The sequence below is a fragment of the Marmota monax genome, unplaced genomic scaffold (genome assembly GCF_021218885.2).
Source record: "Marmota monax isolate L192 unplaced genomic scaffold, Marmota_monax_Labrador192_F-V1.1 WCK01_AAM20220418_F8-fsc00310, whole genome shotgun sequence".
Classification (NCBI taxonomy): Eukaryota; Metazoa; Chordata; class Mammalia; order Rodentia; family Sciuridae; genus Marmota; species Marmota monax.
Window position 1 is genome coordinate 442,261 of NW_026692085.1, and position 23,806 is coordinate 466,066.

Here is a 23,806-nt window from a genome sequence, read left to right on the forward strand (position 1 = left end):
GGAAGGTCAGCCTCGCAAGTGGGAAACTGAGGCCGAGATAAATGACGTCACATGCTCCGAGTCACCAGCCAGCGCAGGCCAGTGGCAGAGCTGGCCTTCAGAACCTGGAAACGATCATTTCTTAGTTTTCTTAGAAATACGTTTTCTTTCTATCCATTTTTATGATTTCCACATAAACATTCTGAAAATCATCTATTTTCCTATTTCAACTGTAGGATGTAGAATCACCTGCAATACATATGATTACACTATCAGATTTTAATAATCCTATTTTTAAAATTTAAAAAATCACTAAGATTTACAGTTTATAAGCCGTTTATTTCTGTGTAGGATCAATTACATCATATGGTTCTCACACTGTAGGAGTATGAATTTTTGTTGTTAATTACATTGGAGAATGTTGGAAATGAGTTTTCTGTACATACTTAATGTGTTACCCCCACTTCTTTTTGCAGCACTAAGTGAACCCTGTAAATTCAATCTAATTATTCATATCCCAGAGCTATAAGTAAATACACATTTAAAATTAAATACAAGCATGCTCATGCTGAGAGGGAAAAAACTCTAATAAAATAGCACAGATGTACTTAAAACAAATTTCTGAGTTAACTCAAAAGTAATTAAAAACATTGCCAAAAAGGTTCATTGTCATTTAACAAAATTCAGCTTCATCTCTAGAAAATGTAATCAAATTTTACTTTTTCATGAAGGCATGACAAAGTTGAGGATTGATGAAAGCTAATTTTGAGTATGATATAATATTACAGCAAAAAATGTAAAAGCATAAAATATCCATCTTAATAAAATGCTATCATAAGAGCTTAAGCTTCTGTAATGAATAGCATTGCAATATTAATTAATTTTAATGACTTTCAAGTGCATAACAGAAGGTAATGCATTATCAGAAAAATACTTAATTCTACCCTGATATTTGGTCCAGGAACAGCTTCATGACCCAGCACAAAGTAAATTTCCTTAGGAATTTGTGAACAAGAAGCCCCTGAGCCTCCTTGACAAACCAACTCTCTCCATGTTCTCTCCAAATAGGAGGTCAAATATGAGTTACTACATTTTCCCAGCCACTGTTCGATGCCTGTATTAAAAAGTTCATCATCAACTTATGTATTCTAAGATATTGTACATACTAAATAAAAAAAAAAAAACTTAATTGACTCATTCTGCAGCAAAATTCTAAAGTCAAAACTACCTTTATCCCATTAAGGTGAAAATGTACTTATATAAGAGATTAACGAAGCACATTTAAGTTTAAAATACTAACATTTGATTGATACCCTTATCCCAATAATTAAGCTAATTCTCAAGACTTGGAGTGAGATCCTATAAAATCCTTAAGCTAACTTTATCAATGGAAATTAAAATAACATTTACAATGACTCCAAAAGAAAAGATGAAATGTCTCAATCAAGTTATTTTTCCCATTTTCAACAATACATACAATGTATCATTCTAATAGCCAACTTGGCCTAAGTGTTTATAATTCATAAGCACCCTCACATCTCAATGTAGTACTTTTTAGAATTTTATTGTATGAGAGTATTTAACCTGAGCTCTCCCATGCCAGTGAATACTCAGTGTCTGAGGCTGTGTTAACACCAGGCACAATGCTGCTCTACAGATTTCTAAGACTCAGGCACCTTGCATAACCGCCACTGTACACCCACAGAATATCAACTCCTCCTCTCCCTGCTCCTCTTCAAAACCAGTACCAAAATCCACACACGACAAATGAGAAAAGTGTGCCCAGGGGCTTGTATGAGTTTTTAAGTTCTCATAAAAAGTGCCCAGCGGTGCCAGGTCACATGTTCAGTTCTTCTGCTCCAATCATGTGCAGTCTACCACTCCTCACCAACAAATAACACAGGCTCGGTGAGGGCCGTCATCCTGGGAGCAGCTTTGGAATCAGTACCTTTACCTCCATTGATAAAAATTGTTTGGAAACACATCACAAATTATCCCAAAACACCAGATTACATAAGTAACCAGGCTGCAGGTGGCATCTGTAAGACTTCATTACATCTAAAAGGCCCAGAGGTTCCGCGATTGTCTGCAGACACATGATCCAGGCTCATGGTGGAGGTGGTATTAACATCTGGGGATCCAAATTCTGTTCTTTCAAGCATTCTGTTGTCACTTCAGCTGCTCTGGAAGTGGCACATGTGAAATGCCAGATTTGGGCTCAGGAACATAAGAAATTAGAGGAGAGCATATTTTAGTATCTGTCTTCTCTTGTTTCATACACCACTGAACAATGACATTTTAAAGTAGTTCCTGTTAGAGAGTAATGGTTAACTATGGATCTGAGGATGGAGGGCAATCAGAAGAAAGAATAGCACAAAAAGCTCCTGGGAGAAGTGATTGAAGAAGAAAGTTAACCAGATGGGACCATGAAATGCAGGACTCAGCCTCTAGCTGATTCTCCCCCACCCTCAATAAAACAGTGAATTACTGACTCAGACATCTATGGACTGTCTAGTACGAATCATGCTCTATACTTGCTACTAGAGGAAACACACTCATTTATTCTTCTTTTAGAGCACTTTAGTCACTTAAAAAACTAGAGTCCTATATATAAAGGAATTCATGAATAACCCTAGAAATTAAGAATTAGTGACAAATGTCAGCACTCAATACATATCTGTTGTTGTGTCTATATAGGTACTACTGGGTTTTGGTTTGGGTCTTTTTTGTTTGTTTGTTTTGTTTTGTTTTGTTTTTTGGTACCAGGGATTGAACCCAGGGGCACTTAACCACTGAGCCACATCCAGCCCATTTTATTTTTTTATTTTAAGACAGGGTCTCACCAAGTTGCTTAGTGCCTCACTAAGTTGCTAAGGCTGGCTTTGAACTTGTGGTCCTCCTGCCTAAGCCTCCCAAGCTGCTCAGATTACATGTGTACACCACCACACCCAGCTCCACCGCTGTTTAAAATCAGATGTATTGAAATTTTGTTTTATATCTACTTAAAAATAAATGTTGGCTTTTACAAGAAAAAGCAATATCTCTATCGCAACACATATAAAACACACATACAAAAATTTCTTTTGAACTAAAAATTATTATTGGGGGCTCAAATTACTTAATACAATCACCATAATGATTAAGATAAGAGAAGAATTACCAACATGGGGGACAACTGCTTCCAGCCATAGAAGAGTCAGGCCTTGAATTTTACAGAATGAAGGTCTTAGAGAAGGTTTTACAGTTATCTTCTGTGGTAATATGGAAAAGAAGCTATGCATACCTAATTGATTCAAAAACTTAATAAACTACAGATTTTGGTAAATACCGAACAAGAGCATTCTTTGTAATTTTAATAATTTATCAAAAGAATTAATGATAAAAGTAAAGAATAATAAAAGAATGATAAAAGTAAATGTGTAGTCTTGAACCTAAAGTGAGAGACTTTAAACACCATGATAGAGGTTTGATTTTCACTTCTGTAAACAGATAATGGATTTTGACAATACAATGCCACTTTCCTTGAACTTTCTGAAATACATGTAAATATTTTCTTTGGGTGATAGAATATGACAGTACAATACTATCCAAAGGTGAATGGGAAATTTACAATGTTGCAGCCCTGAAATTTCAGTAACTGATGGGTCGTGGTTTTTATGAGCAGTGTTGATTTGTTTTCAGTGCTTTACAGAATACGGTAGGCCGTCCAAGAACAGAACAGAACTTGTTACTCAGAGTGCCCTCTCCCACCTGACCTTCAAACATCTGCACATATGAACTATTATCTTCATTTATATGTGGGAACACAGGACTAGCTAGAGAGCCCATAGTTACCAATTCTGAATGTCCCTAACAGGCAGAATATGATGGAAATGTCTAGATGTCCCCACAGAAAAAAATGATAGAACCTATTACCTTGAAAATGAGACTTCTATTATTCTAAGTTTTCTAGATTTCTGTTTACAAAAGAGATACGTACTTGTTTCCTTCTGCAGATATATCACAGGGCTTCTTAATTCAGTAAAATAAACACTTACATGATAGGGTGCCTTCTTCCAATTTTCTTTTCTCCACAAAGTCTGATTTATTGGGAAGAGCTGTGGCTAGGGCTCTGAAGAACAGGGTGGTAGATATACTTTTCATCTAAAAAATAGAAAGGAGCCTTATTATAGATAGGGTCTACGGTGGACCTTTTCCACACGAGAATCTCCTGTCTTTAACTGAGCACATAACATTTCCATCCTCCCCAGGGGCTCGGTGTGCCGTGGAGCTGGCCAGTGTGATATAAATGAAAGGTGTTCCATGGACTTCCCAAAACTCTTCTTCAAATGCACATAAGGAAGACGATTTCTACCTCTGATACCCATGAATTAGCTAAGCCAATATTTCCAATGAGAAAACCTAAGCAAATGCAAAATTCTGCCTGAAGAACTGGTGAAGCTAAGGAGTCAGTGAGTATTTACAAATTGAGAGGGAAGAGAGAGTGTGCCCCCAGCAAGGAAGGAGCAGCCCCTCCAGCTGCCTTCCTCCAGGGCACATGTTCCCCAAAAATCAGCAGAGAGGCTGAAAACACTGAGCACAGCTCTGCACAGCCTCATGCAGACAGCAGCACAAATAGAGATTCCAGGACCCACGTAGAGAAGGGACTTGGAAAAGAAGCACTTTGAGTAGGAATCCCAAAACTGCATCTTTTAATTAAAGATGCAAATGAAACACCCGACACCAACAGGAGAGGAGTCCAATTCTGTCCACCCTCAATCACTGAAATGAGTTTGTGATGATCAGATTGGCTAGTGTCCCTGAAGATCAACGAGCAAATACAAAATCTTTGAAAAAGAGATAATATCTCACACACAATTTTAAAACCTATGAGGCACATATAAGACAGGCCTATATGATCAAAAATTAAGAGAAATGAGGCAATACAAGACAGATGGTGAGAGATTTAGAAAATAAAGTTACAAGGTAAATATTTTCAATAACTCAGTTGAGTATTTTCAGGAAGATAATTTTTTTAAAAACATCAGGTAAATAAAACTGAAAACGTGTAGAAATGAAAGAGCAATTAGTTGAAATTAAGAATCTAAAGGATGTGCCTAAAAGCAAACTGGACACAAAGAAAAAAAATAGTGAATTTGAAGACTGGTCAGAAAGAAACATCCAGAGTGAAGCATGAATAAATAATAGGATAAAAAAGGAGCATAAAATTAGAAGGTACAGAGAGAAAGAACGTTGTATATGCCATTGAAAACCCAGGGGGTTAAAAGGGAAAGAACGGAGCCAAAACTATTTAAAGAGATGAGATAATTCCTAAAATATTCCCCAAACTGGGAAAAGGCATTAAAGATTGAGATTTCAGAATTCCAAAATATACTAAGCAATAGATAAATAAAAAGCAAAGCACTCACTAATAGACTCAATAGTGTCCTCAAAAAAAAAAAAAAAGAAAAATCCATGTCCACCCAAAACCTCAGATTGTGATTTTGTTTGTAAGTAGGGTCTCTGTAGATGTAATTAACCAAGGACTTCCGAATGAAATCACCCTGGATTTAGGGTCCACCATAGGCCAACATCCAGGATCCCTATAAAGGAGGAGAGGACAGAGACACAGGGAAGAGGGCAATGTGAATGCTGCTGTCACCAACCAAGGCACACCTGGGGTCACAAGAGCTGGCAGATGCTGGGAGGATCCCCCCTTCCCTGGAGCTCCAGGGGGAGACTGGCTCTTCTGATCCCTGGGTTTTGGTTCAATAACCCTAATTTCAGACTTCTGGCCTCCAGAACTGTAAAGGAATATGTTGTCTTTAAGCCATCTGTATTTGTCCTTTTTTATGACAGCCCTAGGAAACTGATACACAGACCAAGAACCTTATACTAAAGTTATAAAAACAGAATCAAAGGGGAAAATTACCTTCAAAGAGCCCATTGTAAAATGCACAGGAAACTTCCCAACAGAAACAAAAAGAATCGAGAGGACAGGGAGCCTCCGTCAGTGGCGGTGCCCCTGGAGCCCTGAACTGAACATGTTGGTACATCCCCCACTGCATGGGCGGTTCCTCCAGAATGTGGTGGCCAGAAACAACACATGGTTATTGTCTTTCAGTTTTGTGAGTAAGGAGCCCTTATATAGCTCAAAGGGCACCTTTGGCTCAAAGTCACTTTGCACTGAGCTACTAGCCAGGGTTAAGGTCTGGTCTGGTCTGAAGGCTCATCCTTGATGAGTGAAGGAAAGCCGTTTCCACATTCTCCCACAAGGTGGTTGGCAGGACTCCATCCCTGACAGCAGGTCCCTGGACGGGATGCCTCACAACACAGCAGCTAGCTTCAGCGGCACAGGTCATTCACAGTCAGGTGTGGACGAGCCTTCAGGTGTAGGCTCTTACATCCAGCAACACCAGCATTCTTCATCATGGCACCGTGGTCTGTAGACCTGGGAGACCAAAGACTAGGTCATCTTCTCCAATACACCACACCTCATCGGTGGGACAGGACTAAGACAACCGCTGTGGACAGTCCTGTTCAAAATGAGGAAACAAAAGCCACAAAGGAGCCACGGATCCACACAATTCTGAAATCCCGATGTTAAATGCTGGAGGTTCCTGAGGAGTTCTCTAGGTCTGAGAGTAATTCCCATGGTTCTAGTTCTGCCCTCCAGACCTATGGTTCCAATCTCTGAATTACCTTCTCTTTCCAACGAAAGGTTGCATAATTACAGCTGAAAAGTTCTCCGTAAACTTTGTGCAAGCCACTGCTGTTTCTACTTATGTAACTCTTAAAAAGATTGTGCTCTCCTGTCAATTTCCTGATACTCACTCCATTAGAAAAAGCTACACCCCCAAATTTATTTGAGATAAATCCCTCTTTATCTTGGCTTTCTACATAGGAAAAATGCTCTTCAGCTTTTAGAAGCATATTATTTGATTAAGAGGATCTATGTGCTGCATCAACAAAATATCTAAGGGACTTTCACCTCACCTCCAGCTTTGTCTCTAAAGCATGCTTTCCTGAGAACACCTTGATGAGATCTTTGTTCTGAAGTCTTGTTATAAACTATAGCCTTGTTTGCTATCTGGATAGGCTGAGAATTTGGGGAGCCATTAAGTCTGACTTCCTGTAGCTTGACAGCTCATCCCTCAATGTATCTGGCTTCTCACATTGTACTCTAAGATCCTTCAAAACTTTGGAACTCTTAGATGTATCATTTATTTCAAGAGGGAAATTTTCTACCTTTCACAAACATTCTGCCTCAACATAACAAGGATCCCCTTTCTCCAGTTGCAATAAGTTATTCCTCATGCACAGTCAATACTCACTGGCAGCATTATGGAAGATCACAGGACTCCTAGTTACACTGTGTTCAGTGCCTTCGACTTTAGCTAATGCTTCTCAAAGTCCAGTAAACTATCCCAAAGCTACTTCCATATTTTTAAAGTAAAGCACCCATTTATACTGTGTGAAAAATGAAAACCTTGAAGAACTGATATGATTTCAATTATGTAGCATTCTTCAAACAATTAGATTACAGAGATGGAAAACAGATTAGTGGTTGCCAGAAACTAGGGATGTAGGGGGAGATGGCTCTAGAGAGGTGACATAAAGGAGCTGGTAGTGAGAGACAGTTGTGTGCTGACTGTCATGATGACTACACATATCTACACATGTGTAAAATCATATCAACCTTCACACACACACACACACACACACACAAGTCCACGTAGAACTGCTGCACCATGGAATGTGCTTTGTGGGTCCTACCATTGCTGACTTCCTGGATTTTATATTGTACTACAGGAATGTCAAATGCTGCCATTGAGGGGAACTGGATCTCCACGTGTATGTTTAGAACTTTTGGCAAACCTATTATTATCCTAAAATAAATCTTTAAAATATTTACCAAAATTGACATAAGAAAACTGGGAAATCTGACCATTTCATTTCTCTTTAACAGATTTCATCAATAACTGAATAAATAAATTGAATCAACATTTGGGAAAATCAATCATTTAAATCATTAGCAGAATAAAAGAAAAAAATAATATAGATCTCAATATATGCAAAAATATATGATACATATATGTCAATATATGATAAAATCAAATGCCATTTCAGAATTTTTAAATGCAGAAAATTATATGGGAGACTTGAATGCACAATATGATTTTATAAGAAATTAGTCTCAATAAATCTACATGTAAACTATTAAAAATGAGTGAGCTTAACAAGGTTGCTGGAAATAAGGTCAATACGCAAAAATAAATTCTATTTTCATGCTTTTGCAACAAATATTTTAAAAACGCGATTTTTAAGTGATACTGTTCACGTAACTCAAAGGACACCACCCACACAGAGAGAAATTCACATGATGCTCTACAAAACCAGGACAAAGGAGACTTTAAAACATTATCAGAGAAATTTTTAAAATTAAAGTAGAAATACTTGAAAAATATAACAATATGGTTGAGGTGACTACTGATTACTTTAGAGTCAATGTAATGTCAACGAAAATACAAGTCACTTTTTCTGTGGAAATTAACAAACTGTGAATTTTATATGGAAAAGCACAAGACCCAAATTAATCAAGACCCTTTTGAAAAAGACATCAAGAAGGATCCACCATACATAAAGACTTTCTCTGAAGTCATAATAATTTAGATCATGTGGTATGGCCACGAGTTTAGGCAAAGGAACAAACAGATCAGAACAGATTTCAAAAACAGACCTCCTATGTGGAGACAAAGCTGGCATTGCAAAGCAGATGTACATCCTCAAAGAGAAACGAAGCAAATCTTCCTCTCTACGTCACACCACACACAAAAGTCACTCCAAGTAGGTTTTAAATTTCAACGTTAAATGCAAAGCAATGAGGCTTCTTGAACATACTACAGTATCCCCTGACCTTGTGGCAAGGAAAGATTGAACAAAATGCAAAAAATTTTAAAAAGCAAAACCTCAAAATAAATAGATCTTAAATTAGATAAGTCAAGCTATACAGTGGGGAAGAATATTTGCAACACATTCAAATGACAATAGAATCATATCTACAATGTATTAAGAGCTCAAAAAAAAAAAAAAGAATTGGAAAAAGAGCCCTACAGAAAAATGGGCAAGAGAATTCATAAACAGGAACTGCAGTACCCAGAAGGCTATAAATATATAAAAAGTGTTCAACCTCATTAGTACTCAGTGAAATGAAAGCAAAACTATAAAAAGAGACCCCTGCACATCCAGGAGAAGGAGTAAAATGAAGAAGAGAATACCAAGCACAGACAAGCACGGGCGCACCCAGACTCCGCTCTGCGGAGGTGACCCTGTATGGGCTCTGCGCTTGCACAGCAGCACCCACAGGTGCCTGGAGGTGAGTGCAGCCACGCTCAGGTACCACCACTCCTAGTAGCCCTGGATCAGAAACACCCCAAAGTCCCCCGTGGAATAGCTCACTCCAGAGGAATCCAACTCCAGCTTCCTATAGCCCCCGGTTGAAATCACACATGGATTTTTAAGAGAAGGTGGGTTCATAACACCAAAGGGCTCCTTTTGTCTAAAATTCAAAAATAGGCACAGAAAGCAGAGCTACCTAGGGAAAAGAAGAGGGGCGACAGGGACCAAGGGGTTAGCCACGCCTACTTCTTGGAAGCTGGGCTGATTCTGGACACAAGCTCTTCTCCAAATAATTCATGGAGCCTGACATTTGGCATGTGCACTTTCCCCGCGGGTACTGTGTGAGAACCCAAGCGGCCTCATCCTGGGTCCTCCGCCCTCCTTCCCTTCTGTCCACCAGCTGCCTCGGCTGCTTGCGGGACCTCAGGCACCTGGGTCCCTTCCCGGCGCTGGAGCACCCACTAAGGCGAGTTCTGGGCAGAGACAGCCAGGAGCACGAGGCCAGCTGTGCGGAGGCTCTGTGCAACCTCACCCTGAGTCCTGGTCTGATGAATGAACCATTCCAGAAACCTCATATCCAAAAAATGAACCAAAAAAGATCCATTTATGCAAAAGTAAATATTGGAGGCAGTGCCAAAAAGCTTTAATTGGAAACTTTCTGCTTTGTTACACCTTACAAATCAGTGTTTCATGGTATTGACTTTTTTTTTCTTGTTCAGCCTCAGCGACTGTTACTTTCTTAAGTCGGAAAGTGACCTTTTCTTTCTTCCCACGTGATTTCCTTCCTCCTGTGTGTTATTACTTGGCAAATGATTTTTCCTGAATAAGCAGATATTTCTTAGCACTTTGCTGGGGCTTTCTCATGACAATGTCAGGGAAACTTAATGTCATGGGGAATATTTTACATGGAAATGGAGAGACGGGGCAGAGGGAAATGTCATGTAAATACGGGATTCACTAGTTTAAAACGCCCTTTTCTTGCAAGGGCTAGCTTGAAATGTTTCACAGAAGATATTTATGGCCACATTATCAAACTGAACAAAGCAGAAGTTGGGAGCCCGGGCTGTGAGTGGGAGGAGCGGTCCAGGGAGCAGACAGCCTCACTAGGAATCCACAGGGCCTTCTCCAGGCTCCTCCCCTCATTCTCACTAACTTGACTTTCCAACTTGAAAACCTTGATAGGCAGGCTCCAACCCAGATATTTGAATTTTTTTCACATCTTCGGTTACTGTTTGAGCTGCTCAGCGCAGGGTTCTCCATCTCTCTCACTCCTCAGCCCTGCCGGCCTTCACCCCTGGTGGGAAGTAGGCCTATTGGTATAAAACTGTGCCCCAGAGGGGTGAGAGAGGATGCTGCAAACGGAAGGTTATGTCCTCCCAATTCCCCTGTTGCCCCGAACTCCCCACATGATGGTATTTGAAGGTGGGGCCCTGAAGGATGATGGGGTTTCGTGGGGTCTGAGTTAGAGCCCCAGGAGGGGTCAGTGTCCTCATAAGAAGAGAAAAGGAACCAGAGCTCACTCTCGGCCATGTGAGGACACTCGAGAAGGCCAGGAAGCAGCCCTCACCAGGAACCGGCGGTGTCCCTGCAGTCACCTGTGGGATGCTGGGCTCCGTCTTGAGACTGGCCACCTGCCCATTGCTTCTGCTCCTTATGAACTGCGTGTGTGTAGGGACAGACTGGCCACGGAGTCAGCAGTGTCCTCGGACAGGGGTCCAAGTGGGGTAAGTCAGAAGAGGATGGGCACATTTTTCAGTTCTCCAGAAAATTAATTCTAATACGTCTGAAAGTGGGTGCTTCATCCTGCTGGGAGCTGAGGATGCAGAGGAGATGTAACACAAGGAGAAAAGCCAACAGGAGCTCCCTGCAACCCCACAGGACTATCACCCACCTACCTGCTCTACTACCAGTGACTGCGTCCTCCTCCCTTCTTCCACCCACCTGCCCCTCTCCCCGCTTGGTTGAACTCCTGGCATCCCGTCTCACCAGCTCTTTCATATTAGACAAATCACTACGCTCTTCTGAGCCTCAGTTGCCCCTTCTGCAAAGCAGGCATGTTGACGCTGTCCTCAGAAATGGTTGTGCAAGTCCAGTATGGGATATGGAGAGTGACCTTCACGGTGCCTGGGGTGTAGAGGGCTCTCGTGAATGTTCCCTTCCCCTTGAAAATTACACAGTGATGACACGTAACAAGGACAATGCACACTGAGCATTTGCTACAAGTCCTGATCTCCCTCTTGTTGAGTGGACCTAAAACAGGAACCTCCCATTCAGGAATTTACTGAACTTCTCATGCCTCTGTGAAGCTGGACGGAGCTCTCGCCTCACAGCAGATTTGTGAAAATAAAACACAGGATAACGCCTCCAAAATGCTAATCTAGTGTCTGAAACAAGGCACATTTCAATACTCTGGAGCCCCTGACAGTCCTTCATTGATCTGAGCTGGTATACCTCAGCCCTGCTTAAGCTAATGCCATCATATGCCACCTCCCAGCTGCTCCAGGACAGCCTGCCTGAGAGCAATCGATGCTTCGACACAGCAAGAGTCTCCACCCTCAATCAAGGAGCCTCTTGCCTTGCCCCAACCTGTGAAAATGGATTTTTGTCATTGACTAAAAAAGAAAAAAAAAATAGTCTCATCCCCACAGTCAAAAGGCCAATGTACCATCATACTTTGCTCCGGCTAGAAGCAGAGTTGTAACAATACACAGCCATGCAGATTTCCAAAGAAGTTAATTCACAATGAGTCATGAGTATTTCTTTCATTTATGAAGTGGGGATAATATCAACATCCACTGGACAGGGTAGATGTGAGGTTTAAATGACAGGATGCACATGAAGCATAGTAGACACTCAACAAAGAAGAGGAACTGTGGTTGTCATTATTATATGAGAAGACAGTGTTTAGTTACCAAGGCAGTAGAGGAAGGAAGAGCCCCAAACACAGGGCACCACAAGGCTGCAGAGAGGATGTGCCCCGGGGGCCATCGGCTGAGCACCTGGTAGATCCACACGAGAGGGACCAGCTGTTCACTTAGTAAGTGTGACAATAGTTCTGTGGTTACTAATGCCCTTATCTTTTGGAAATCATGCTGAAAGCATCAAGAAATGAAGTATCATGATCTAAAATTCACAATTCAGAATCACAGAGATGAAGTAAATACGGTAGCCTGGAGCAGTGGGGCCTCGGGTGGTGGGTGGATGGGTACTCATTGTACTGTTCTTTGTGCTTTCCTGCAGTCTTGAAGATGCTCATCACTAGAGAGTGGCAGGCATACATTCTGAGCCCTCTATGTGCTCTGTAGAACCAGGCGTGGGAAACCATAGACGATGTGCATGACGGAGTACAGACACGTCCACTTCAGGGACCAGGACCCTCCACATGGGCGCCCCAGGAGCTCTTCAGTGTGCCTGGACTGGAGGGACAGGATCTCATGGGAGACTTAGAATGCAGACCAAGCAGAGCTTGCTTCTACTCCAGCTTCACCACATTCTAGGTCAATCTGGACTTAGGTTTGGAGGTGGCTGATGGATTTGGGTGAAGACTTTCGCAAGAGGCTCGATTCTGACTTTGGTCTCTGCCTATGCACAAGGAACTCTTCCTTCTAAGTATTTTCCTCTGAGTCATCATGTATAGCCCGGTGCCCACAGGACACTTGGATGTTAATTTGACAATGGAAAGAATGGATTTAAATCCTTCAAAGAAAGCCATCTTTCTAATTTCAACTTAGTCAATGTGTCCATAAACTTAGTTGAACTTGCCCACCCTTTCCAAACTCCCCAAATGTAAACTTGGGGTTCTGATCCACTCCTTCGTCTATTTGGACTCTTCTGCAGAGGCACCTGTGAATTCCCAACTCAGGGCCCTGGCTCACCTTGTTTCGCCCCTCAGATGTGTGCATCTCTCCTTCCTTCCAATGCCCAGTGACCTACAGCACTGAACAGGGCAGCACCGCAGGTGGCTCAAGGGTGCAGATCAGAGGTGTAGACAAGACGACCTGGGGTTGAAATACCGACTCTTCTGATCAGTTAGGCAACCCTCCTGAGACTCGGTTATATTACCTGCTACCTGGGCAGAAGCACATCTGAGGGTCTGCAGGAATTAAGGAACCTAATGTTGGTCTCCAAGTTCCTGGTGCAGCATCGACTCTACATAAATTAGGAACAGGAGAAAAGGTAACATAGCCACCACACATCTCCCAGAGAGGCTGGGAGCACTGAAAGTTACCTGGCCTGCTCTCCTGCGGCACTTGCAAGCCCGCACTTGTTAGAGGCCGCTGCCTGCACACCTCACCTCTGGTTACAGACATCAGAGTAGCTCGCAGACTTGAACTGCACTCTGGCCAAAAACACTATATAAAGATTAAGTATGTGACAAAAATTTGTAGCAACATCAGCTAATTGCAAAGTTGAGGAGGAGAAAGTAATTAAAGTTAGAGATGAGCCAGCAAGTAATTCCCTTAATTGTAAGCACAGAATGTTCCCCAATCTGTAATCCTCACTTCCCCTGGAAAAAAAGGGGGCAGCAGAATGCCCGAGCCCACGGTTTTTAAGCCAGGTTCCTGCTGGGCTTCTCGGGGTTGATACAGGCTGCCCATGGCGCTGGCCGCCACAAAGTAGATCAAAGCAATGCTGCCTTGGGTATTTTCTCCTTGACTTTTTTTAAAAAATGTGTTTTCTCCTAAAGAGAGTATTTTCTCCAGTAAGCTTGTTTTAAAAGAAAACAGGTCACTGTATACTCCATGGTCAGGTGGTGAGACATGGCCTCTGACCCAAGGCTGCAGGTACATTGCAGAGACACCAGGGGGCAAAACCCGTGATCCTTGCAGACACCCGTGGGTGCCTATATTTGGGAGTCTGTTTGAAAAGGAGATGCAGCTTTAAAAGTCCAGAGAGTAAGTAAGGGAATAAAACTCCTATGATGGAGAGTCTCTGGATGGTCTCTGCGTGTCTGTGGGCCTATTTTTTTGTGGCATTTTATTTGGTTTTCAACCTGAATGTTTCTGGAGGCATCAAATCAAAAAATCAATGTCATTTCAGCAAAGCAGCATGAAGCCCCACACCTTGCCCTCTCTTCCCAGCTGGGCTGCAGGTCTTGCTGGCTGACCTGCATGCTTCTTGTTTCTCATTTAAGAAGTCTCAGGAAGCTCAGTCGAAGCAGCAGCAGCACCTGGGCCGACTTCCTGAGGGCGGGCGGGCTAGTGTGGGCTGCCTGTCTGCACCCTGGCGCTCGCCGTCCACCTACCTCCGAATCCAGCCAGACTCACACTAAGGGTCTTTTTACTCTAAGTCCCAAACCCCAACACCTCAGGATGTGACCTTATCAAGAAGTAGAACCATTGCAGAGTGAAGACGAGGTCCCTCTGGAGGAGGATGGACATCTCATCCAACGAGTGGCTTCTCTACCAAAAGGTGACATGTGGACACAGAGACACGCAGGGTGAGCCATGGGACAATGAAGGCAGAGATCTGGGTGATGCATCTGCAATCCAAACACACCAAAGATAGACAAGAAGCCACCAAATGTAGTGGCAAGACCTAGAACAGATTCCCCCTGGAAAGGAACCTGCCCCGCCAAGGCCTTGATGGTGAACTCCCAGCCTCGGAAGCGTGAGGTAATAGAGTCTGCTATTCTGTGTCACTTCATTCTTGGTGCTTTGTAATGGTGGCCCTAGAAAACTACACACAGCACTCTGTCTTCCTTGTCCTATGACACGGTGGGCTTCCCTTTTGGAGCACATGAGGAGCACACAGAGTTGTGACCCAAGGCCACCCTGGAGGACCAGAGTGGACATTGGTCCACAGGTCATAAGACCCAAATTTCAGTCTCAATGTCACATGACCTTGAGCTCCATATTCTCCTCAGTAAAACAGAATTGGTGACATTGATGCATCAACCTCGCTGGGTCATGAGGAGAATAGAAAGGGACAAGAGAGAACGTGCTTTATGATCCAGTCAGTTCAGCAGGGAACGTGGGGCGTGGTCCTGATCACGTTCTGAGTCTAACTAGGCAAACTGGCCCTGCCCTGACCCAGGGAAAACTGCTCATTTCAACTTATATATTGATTGATTGATTGAACAACTATCCACTTAGGTCTCACAGTGAGCTATTTATGTTTGGATCATACGGAAGAGGCAAATGTCCCCCACTTTGTAGACCTCACATTTGAAGTGGACACACAGCTTCGACCATGTCTCTGAAGATGATGCGTCCTGGCCAGTAAGGCAATAAATGAAGCCCCTGGGCCAGGCCGAAAGCAAGAGGAACACGGGTGAACCTCAGAAACCCAGCCGAGGAGGGGCCTGGGTACAGGTGAAAAGCTCACAGCTGTGGCTGATGTTCCCCTGTGACAAACGAGAACACAGGGGACAGGGGCACTCTTCAGCGTGAGGTCTTAGTTCAATCTCTCTGTTACCTCAGACTCCGAGGGACGGGAAATGCAGCAGCGACAATTCCAGGTCATTATCTAAGTCTGAAGAGACAGGAGAAGGTTGTTTGCACACTGGAAGCAAAACCTCCCTAGCAACCTTGTGCAGACCCCCCTCTGCCCTCCACCCAAAGTCGGAGGAACGAAGATCAGACCTGAATGCAGTTCAACTAGGCTAGTTGCCTGGCGTGAGAAGATGTGGTTGGGCCTCTGGCTGAGGAAAGGTTGGAGCTCAGCTGTGAAGGAGGGAAGGGGGTAGAGATCCCAAGGAGGGGAGGGTGTTGGGAAGGGCCATGGAGAGAGAAGGGACCGGAGGCCAGCGTGGCCACAGAAATGGGGAGCAAGGAAGGCTGTCAGAAGGGATGGAGAGGAAGCCGGATCCTCCGCCAAACTCCTGGGATGCTTCCCTGCTAGGATGGCGACCTCGCCCTGAGCCCTGAGGCCATGTCTTCCTTTTGGAGTGACGTCCACCTAATCATTGAAATTGCAAGACTCTTCCTAAGAAATGCACTGTCTTAGGTGGCACTTGTTTCAAACTAAAATTTACAAAATGCAGGGTAAAGTCTAATGAACACACTGGTTTCCTACAGTGCAAACATCTCTACCTCCACCTCAAAAAAATACACCAGGAGGTGAATATCAGATTTCACCAAACTGCTGAAGGGACACACAGACGTGGAGCTGTACCGGTGCACGCGTGCACACGCAGACCAAACTGGCAACCACATTTGAAGATAAACTTGGCAATATTAAATCTCCAAGAAAAGCAAGTCATTATTTTATGAAGTACCTTCAGACGAATGTGCTTTCAGTTTTTAATACCTTACAAAATAATAATTCAACTTCACACATATTCTAGATATTTCTGTTTCCTTCTAAGAGTAGCAGTGGAGGGAAATTTCAATGGGTGGAAGAAGGAGGATTTCACCTCCTTTTTCATAACAGATGTTTGCTTTCGAGATGGCCGTCATGTCTTGACGTTGGTAACGCTCCCGTCTCCTGACCCTACTCCAGTGTTCTTAGCATTCTGCCGTGGCTGCCTTTCATTCCAGGTCCTTCTCAATATCTTAAAAGCTAAAGACCAAAATCTGTCAACTCAGCCCAATCAGAGCTGACCTGTCTCCTCACTTCTCCTAAAGATGACAAAACAAAGAGGAGGCTAGAGAACCCCAGTCCCTCTGGAGATGGGAGGAGGAAGACCAGGCAGCTCGACAGAAAAGATCAATTCTCAGCAAGCAAGGTCTTCACTGGAAACTTGCTGAGTCTCCACCTCCAAGCAACCGTTGTGACAGACCCACAGCCAGCCAGTCTGGGGACTGTAGAAAGTAGGCATCTGTTACCAGAATCATCTTCTGACTACGCTCTGCAAAACACAGCAAATGAAATTCTCATGCTGTGCCTATGCAGGAGGCTCCAGCTTGCTCGAAGCATCTATATATTACTGATGAAAGAATCATAATGACTTGATAATGACAGACATTAAACACCTGTTGACCAGAAGACCACAGGCATACTGGGAAAAACAAGTGCAATGTGGCTACTTTCCCCTCTTTCCATCACCTTTAACCTGAACACTACCACTTCACTTGGCAGCTTGGGTACCCCAGTTTTTTTTCCACAGTGCAAACTAAAAATAAGATTCGGCAGGCTGGCATTGTGGCTCAGTGGTATCGCACTCGCCTAGAAAGTGCGAGGCCCTGGGTTCGATCCTCAGCACCGCATAAAAACAAATAAAGGTATCGTGTCCAACTACAACTAAAAAAAAAAAAAAAGAGATTCGGCTGCATAAAGTAAGAATGACCTTGACAGAGAGCTTGACCACAATTAAGGCTCATGGATTTAGAGTGAATGTACAGAAGATCCATACTCACAAATGTGAATCAACACAAGATGGTTTAATTGTAGGTGGAAAATGTCAGCAGCAGTTAAAGAATATTGATTTCCAGGGGTAATGACCATGTGGACTCCGGGAAGAGTCAGGAGGAGAAGGGTGCAAAGCTGGATCTGTCCGCCCTCTGCATGTTGCCATGAAGGAGAGCAACGCTCTCGCACCACTTAGTGCTTCCTGTCAGTTAGGAATGAGAACATCCTGTATTCTTGGCTGTGACATGGTCTGTTAAACAATGACAAATAGGTCTCAGCCGTGAACGCACTCCAGTTGTTTTTATTTCATTTACCCTCGACTTGTGGGTAAAGAATTTTTTATAGCAACCTGATTTTAAAAAATACACATGTAAATTAGTATCAGAGAATATTTAAGTTTGCATGAACATTTAAGCCTGTGCAATCCACCCTCTGAGTTTCCAAGAGCAACTGGAAAAGGAGGGAGATGCACTTCCCACAAGGTCAGCACCAGGAACAGAGGAGTCCGCTGGATTCCCAGTGCTCGCGGGTCAGCTTCACTCCTGCAGCTCTGGAGAGAGCAGAAGAAAAGTCAAAGCTGGACAAGCAAGTTCTGAATGTCAGCAGAAGCCACCAAGGTCCTCTTCACCCCCTGGGGCTCCCGTGGTCCTTCTGCCCAGAGCACCTATGCATACAAGTCAGTCCCCCAGGGCCCTGCCTAGAATTCCTGGTTGGCTTCAACTGTGATCTCAGCACTGACCTCAGCTTGGGCCAGGGGCCGCTTGTCTGTGCGGGACCCAGGACGGACAGGTATTTAGATACCAGGTCATAGCCTGCTACCTGGAAACCCTGTTCGCCCTCAGCTCTACTTGAAAAGCATGGCAGTTTTGAGACGGACTTCCCAGTGTGGTTATTTACCGTGTTAACACAGAAGCACACAGAACACTACAGTGCAATTTTGTTTTTATAGTATTTTGATAACTGCTTTTATTGTAATGACATTGCATGAACTGTAATTACATCTGTGAGATGTATTTACATTCATACTGTATAAATATGTATATTTATATAATTGCAAGTTTCATTTTTATTGCACTTACAAATGTAAATAAGATGCGATGTCATTCCATTACAAAGGCACTTCATTGTCATCAGGTTCCCTGGGAACCCGATGTCTTTTGCTATATGTGCTCAAAAACATTCTTCTGGGAAGACATCCTTAGTTCCACCAGCCTGGCAGGCGGGTCCCTTGAGCGGCAGCCTTTGGGAACCCCACCAGGGAGCCTGGCACCTCAGGCTGGGACCTCGCTTCGCTTCCTGCTGCCTTCACCCCACCCAAGCCCCGAGCCACAGCTTCTCCCCGCTGGTGCTGTGTGAGCGGCTAGTTCTTCCACACCTGCAGTTTCCGCCCAGTGTCCGACCCACCGATAACCTTCCCTGCCAGCCGGCCTCCCTCTGTCATCCCCTTGACCAGGAGTGGCTGCATTTTTCTGTAAAGTGCAGATATTTAGGTAAGAAATACTTCAGGCTTCACGGTCGGTTCGTGTTGCCAGTAGCAACCATTCACGAGGTGCAGGCGCGAGCAGACTGCGGCCCCACACTCTGTGTTCAGCCCAACAAGCTCAGGTGGACTGTCCCCCAGCCCTGGGAGAGGGCCCTGCTCTGCACGTGGCTGGTGTCCCTCAGAGCAGTCTCTCTGTCTGAGCCTGTCTCCTCCGTGTCTTCATGTACCCGATGCCCCCCAGCTGCATGGCCCCTTCATGCATCCCAGAACTTGGACTCACATCCTGCCCACCCATGACTCGGCACCCACAACGCTGCCATCTGGGTGTTGAGTGAATGATAAAAATAAGTTGAAGATACTCTGGTTCCAAAAGAGCAGGGTATGATACATTTTTAAAAACACTTTTTTTTTTTGATAATGGATAAAGTACAAGCTTTTCCAGCTGCTAGGGTGGACCATACACCACAAGATCAGGTGGTGTGGCCAACGATTCTCCAGAGAGACTTCCCCCAAAATATCATTGATCAGAATTCAAAATATTCCTTTTGAAGGACACCTGGCCCCTAACGTAAGCCACTGAACTGAGCAGAGGAAGGCACAGGACAGGGCCCACTGTTTTTCCTTTTGTGAGTCTCTCTGATCAGTCTCACTTGGGGCTCACAACCCACCTCCGCGGCCGCTGGTTCCCAGGGGTGTTCTGTGTGTTCCTGAAGGCCTGGGGCATCACACTCGCATCCCCGTGCAAGCACAGCTGCTCCATGTGGCCCCATCTCTCCTAGTCACGACTCTGGTTAGAGGCAGTGACAGGCGCACTCTCCCAACTCATCTTGTAACACTGAGGGCCCCAGCGAAGTGGCAGGATGGTTCCGTACGTCAGGGGGCCCAGAAGGCCACCAAGAAGAACGACGTGTGCCTTTTCCATGCCTGTTGTCTTGTTGAGCACTTCATTACCTCATTTGAACCTTTCCAAACCTCTGACCTAGTCAAGCAGGAGTCATGAAGCCCTCTTGCTAGATAAGAAAACTGAGATTCCATCCGTAATAAATCCCAAATCCGAAGCTAGCCAGGTTCCTTCTCAAGCGGGCCGACAAACTGCCAAAGGCCTGTGGCAACTCACACACTGTCTACCCACACCGGGTCTTTGGGCGGAGCGGGCCTCTCTCCTCTGCTCTTGAAGCAGGAATGATACTTGTGTCTATCTCACAGGGTTGTTGTGAGGATAAAACTAGATGAACTATTTTATGAAGTTTGAATCACATTGCACGTCTTTATTTTCACATGTAAGTTTTTATAGCATTAAAGAGAGCCAGAAAGTTTAAAATCTATGTACTAAATTAAAATGAAGTTTCCCACAACAGGTTTCTTCTTCATTCATCATTCAAGATTCTACCAAATATCATCGTGGCTCTTCATTAAGAGGACACTGTTTCCAAGTTGTGTTGCGTTCATTCAATGCACGGAAACTTGTGTTCTTTAGAAATAAAACATGGATTGGAATATAAATGAGGAAAGAAAGAAAGGAAACTGAAGCCCTGGATAGGTGGTTGGATGAGATCACGTTCTTCGAGGCAAGAGATGACAGGTCTGCCATCCTCACCAGGCCAGGCTGCTGTCCCCGAGTACAGGGCAGGAGGACCCAGGACAGGTGGGGCCCATGGAGAGCATGCTGCTGGTGAGGGCCAGGCACCCTGGGCCCTTTTCTTTAATTATTTCCTATAAGGATCATGGAACATTTGCAAATGGATGGGACAGGGGAACCCTAAAATACCTAGGTAACCAACAGAAATGTATCTGGCATGTTCCCACACCATCTACATATTTAAAAATTAAACAATGCTCTCCTAATGACCCATAAATCAAGGAGGACAGCACGGGGAAATCAGGAGGTATTTCCAATTACTTGAAAATAAAACACAACATATCCAAATTTGGGCAGCATGACCACAGCACAGCTCAGAGGAGAACATTCAGGATTAAATGCTGAGATAACCAAAGAAGAGACGTCTCGAATCAGTGATCTGAGCTCCAGCCTGAAGAAGCTACAAAGAGCAAACTGAACCCACAGAAGGCAGAAGGGGGGATACAATTAGGACAGGAGTAGAATCCATGAGATCGAAAAGCAGAGAAAAAGTCAATGAGATCAAGAGCCAGGTGCTTGGAAAACCCAGTAAGATTAATAAACCTGCAGCCAGACTGATAGGCATGGGGACACAAACGAGTGATACCAGGGACTGAAAGGGGGGTGTTGCTGCAGACCCCATAAGCACTCAAGGGACAGTGAGCCAACAACCATGAGGAATGCTGTAGCCATAAATGTGAGCACACCCATAAAACGGAGCGTTCCTTGACAGACATGATCCATCAAAACTCTCTCTCTCTCTCTCTCTCACACACACACACACACACACACAAATAACCTGAAACACTCTACATCTTCTTTTAAAAATTGAATTCATAGTTTAGAATCTTGTATCAAAGAGAACTCCAGGCCCCCAGGGGGCTTCATAGATTAATTCTTCCAAACCTTTAATAAAGATACAGTAACCTATCTATGTATGTGTTCAGAAAATAGAAAAGGACAAAGTGTTTCCTACCTCATTACCTGAGACCAGAATACCCTGACACGAAAATGAAACAAAGACATTACGAGAAGAACAGGAAACTGCAGACTATGACCTACCATAAAAACCCTTAACCAAATATTAGCAAATTGATTCCAGCAGCAGGCAAAAGAAGAAAAATATACCCTGACCAAGTGATCTGTATTTCAAGAATAAAAAATTGGCTCAATGCTAGAAAAGCAACAGAATTTACCCTGTTCATAGAAGAAACCAGAACAAAACCACGTGATTATCTTAACAAATGTGGGAGAGCACTGACAAATTTCAGCAGCCACTGATAATTCAAAACTCTCAGAAAACTAAGCAGATGGAGGACTTCCTTCCTGAATTACTTCAGTTATGCTTTGTCTCCCTGTTACTTTCTTTTTGAAGCAGTCACAAGTCCACTCAGACTCAAGAGGAAAGAGCACAATGCTATACCCCTTAGGTTAGCCAGGGTGTCAAATTTTAAGCAACTTAAAAAATCACTACAGACCATCTTCTGGCATCGAATTACTGAAATTCTTCCACACACAAAACCACTCGCCTCCCTTCCAAGACCCCATTTCCAGGAACCAGAACTGACATGAGTGACAGCTGAGGCTGCACCACAGGCTCTTGTCTTGGTCACTGTGACTCATGTCCAGAGAGCTCCCAGAAGAGTCCAGCTACCCCAAGGTTGGCATGCCTCAAGGAAGCCCAAGCCACACAGAGAAGTCACATCAGGTCACCTGATGTCCCCAACCCTCAGCACTGTCCTACCTTACAAGATCCATGAGCATAAGGCTGTCCGACGTCACAGCATGCCCAGATGCTTCATGAAGCATCACGACAACTGGAAGAACTGGCAACTGGACACTGCTCCTGCTCTGTCCAGGCTTCCCCCTCCCCAGCCTAAGGAAGTCAACAATCCTCCCTCTGATACAATGTTTGCCTGTCCATATTCAAGATTCTCAAAATTAAAAACCCATATACTCCTTCCATACACACAAAAATCTCAGTCTTCTCTTGTGTTGCCTAAAATTTCTACATAAATATTTACAACTTCCATTTTCAAGATCCACAGAAGGATGCAAAGAGCTAACTCATTTTGAACCTCTCACCTCCCAGATCGTCATTTGTTCCCTTAACACCAAATACCATGTCACTCACAGATCTGTCCCTTCGTGTCGAGCACAATCCTTGGTCCAACAAAAGCATGGATTTCCTGTCCGACTGTGACACATGCATCTCCAGAAACTCCAAGCAATCACTAGAGACCACCATCTGATATTCAATATTATATGCAATGTTTTAATTTGCTGGTTTTCCCCAAAAGTATAATCCAGAATTTTAATTGACTGCTTACAGTAATCACCTATGCTCCAATATATCAAAAATTAAAGAAATAAGGTAGCATAAGTAAACTACAAGTGTAATTATAAGACTTCATTATAAGAAAAGAATCTCTCATTGACCATCTGGCAAATAGAGTTTTCTTTCCTGTAAATTGTCTTTCAGTTCCTCCCAAATCTCTTCTTTATCACGTGAGAGTCCTCAAAGACAGTAGGGACGACCCTGCGTCCGTGGACTCGGCTATAGTGTGGTCATTTCTCCTTTCCTCCCACCATCTTCACCTCTTCTTTCTGTGACAATGTGCTTTCCTTGTTTTCATTCGTGTGAGGCTGAAGACACTATGGGGCTTGGTTGGGTTTTTGTTTTTTGTTTTTGAAGCATAAAAGACACTTCCAGGACAGGACTGTGGGTATTGATGGGAAGCTTGCTCTCAAATTCTGCACCAGCCCAGAGCACGCATTAGTCCTCGACGACCCCAGGACTGTGGTCAAAATGAGCGGACACTGCATACATCACAAGCACATGTCGCATTTCTTTCACAAACAAATAATGATAGGAGAAAAAATTATTACTTAAATCATCTCAAAACTGCCACTTGAAAATCAGATTATCACATGATACTCGATCCCCTGAGACTGGAGAGCAACTTGAGTCTAGATCAGTGAGTGTGCCCCGAACTCGGGTTAGCATGCTCAGGGTCAAAGGCAGCTAGGCGTAGTCTTGATACGTTAACAGGAGG

General features: G+C 43.7%; 1 long non-coding RNA gene across 1 annotated transcript in view; it reads right to left on the reverse strand.

The window, feature by feature from the left end:
• Window positions 1–320: 320 nt before the first annotated feature.
• The window catches only part of LOC124103937 (uncharacterized), a 29,279-nt gene continuing 5,793 nt past the window's right edge, over window positions 321–23,806 (reverse strand). Inside the window, exons 2-3 of the long non-coding RNA XR_006855329.1 lie at window positions 4,017–4,122; window positions 321–2,196 (exon numbers count right to left, since the gene is read on the reverse strand). This is a non-coding gene — a long non-coding RNA (uncharacterized LOC124103937). The remainder of the gene's footprint in view (window positions 2,197–4,016; window positions 4,123–23,806) is intronic.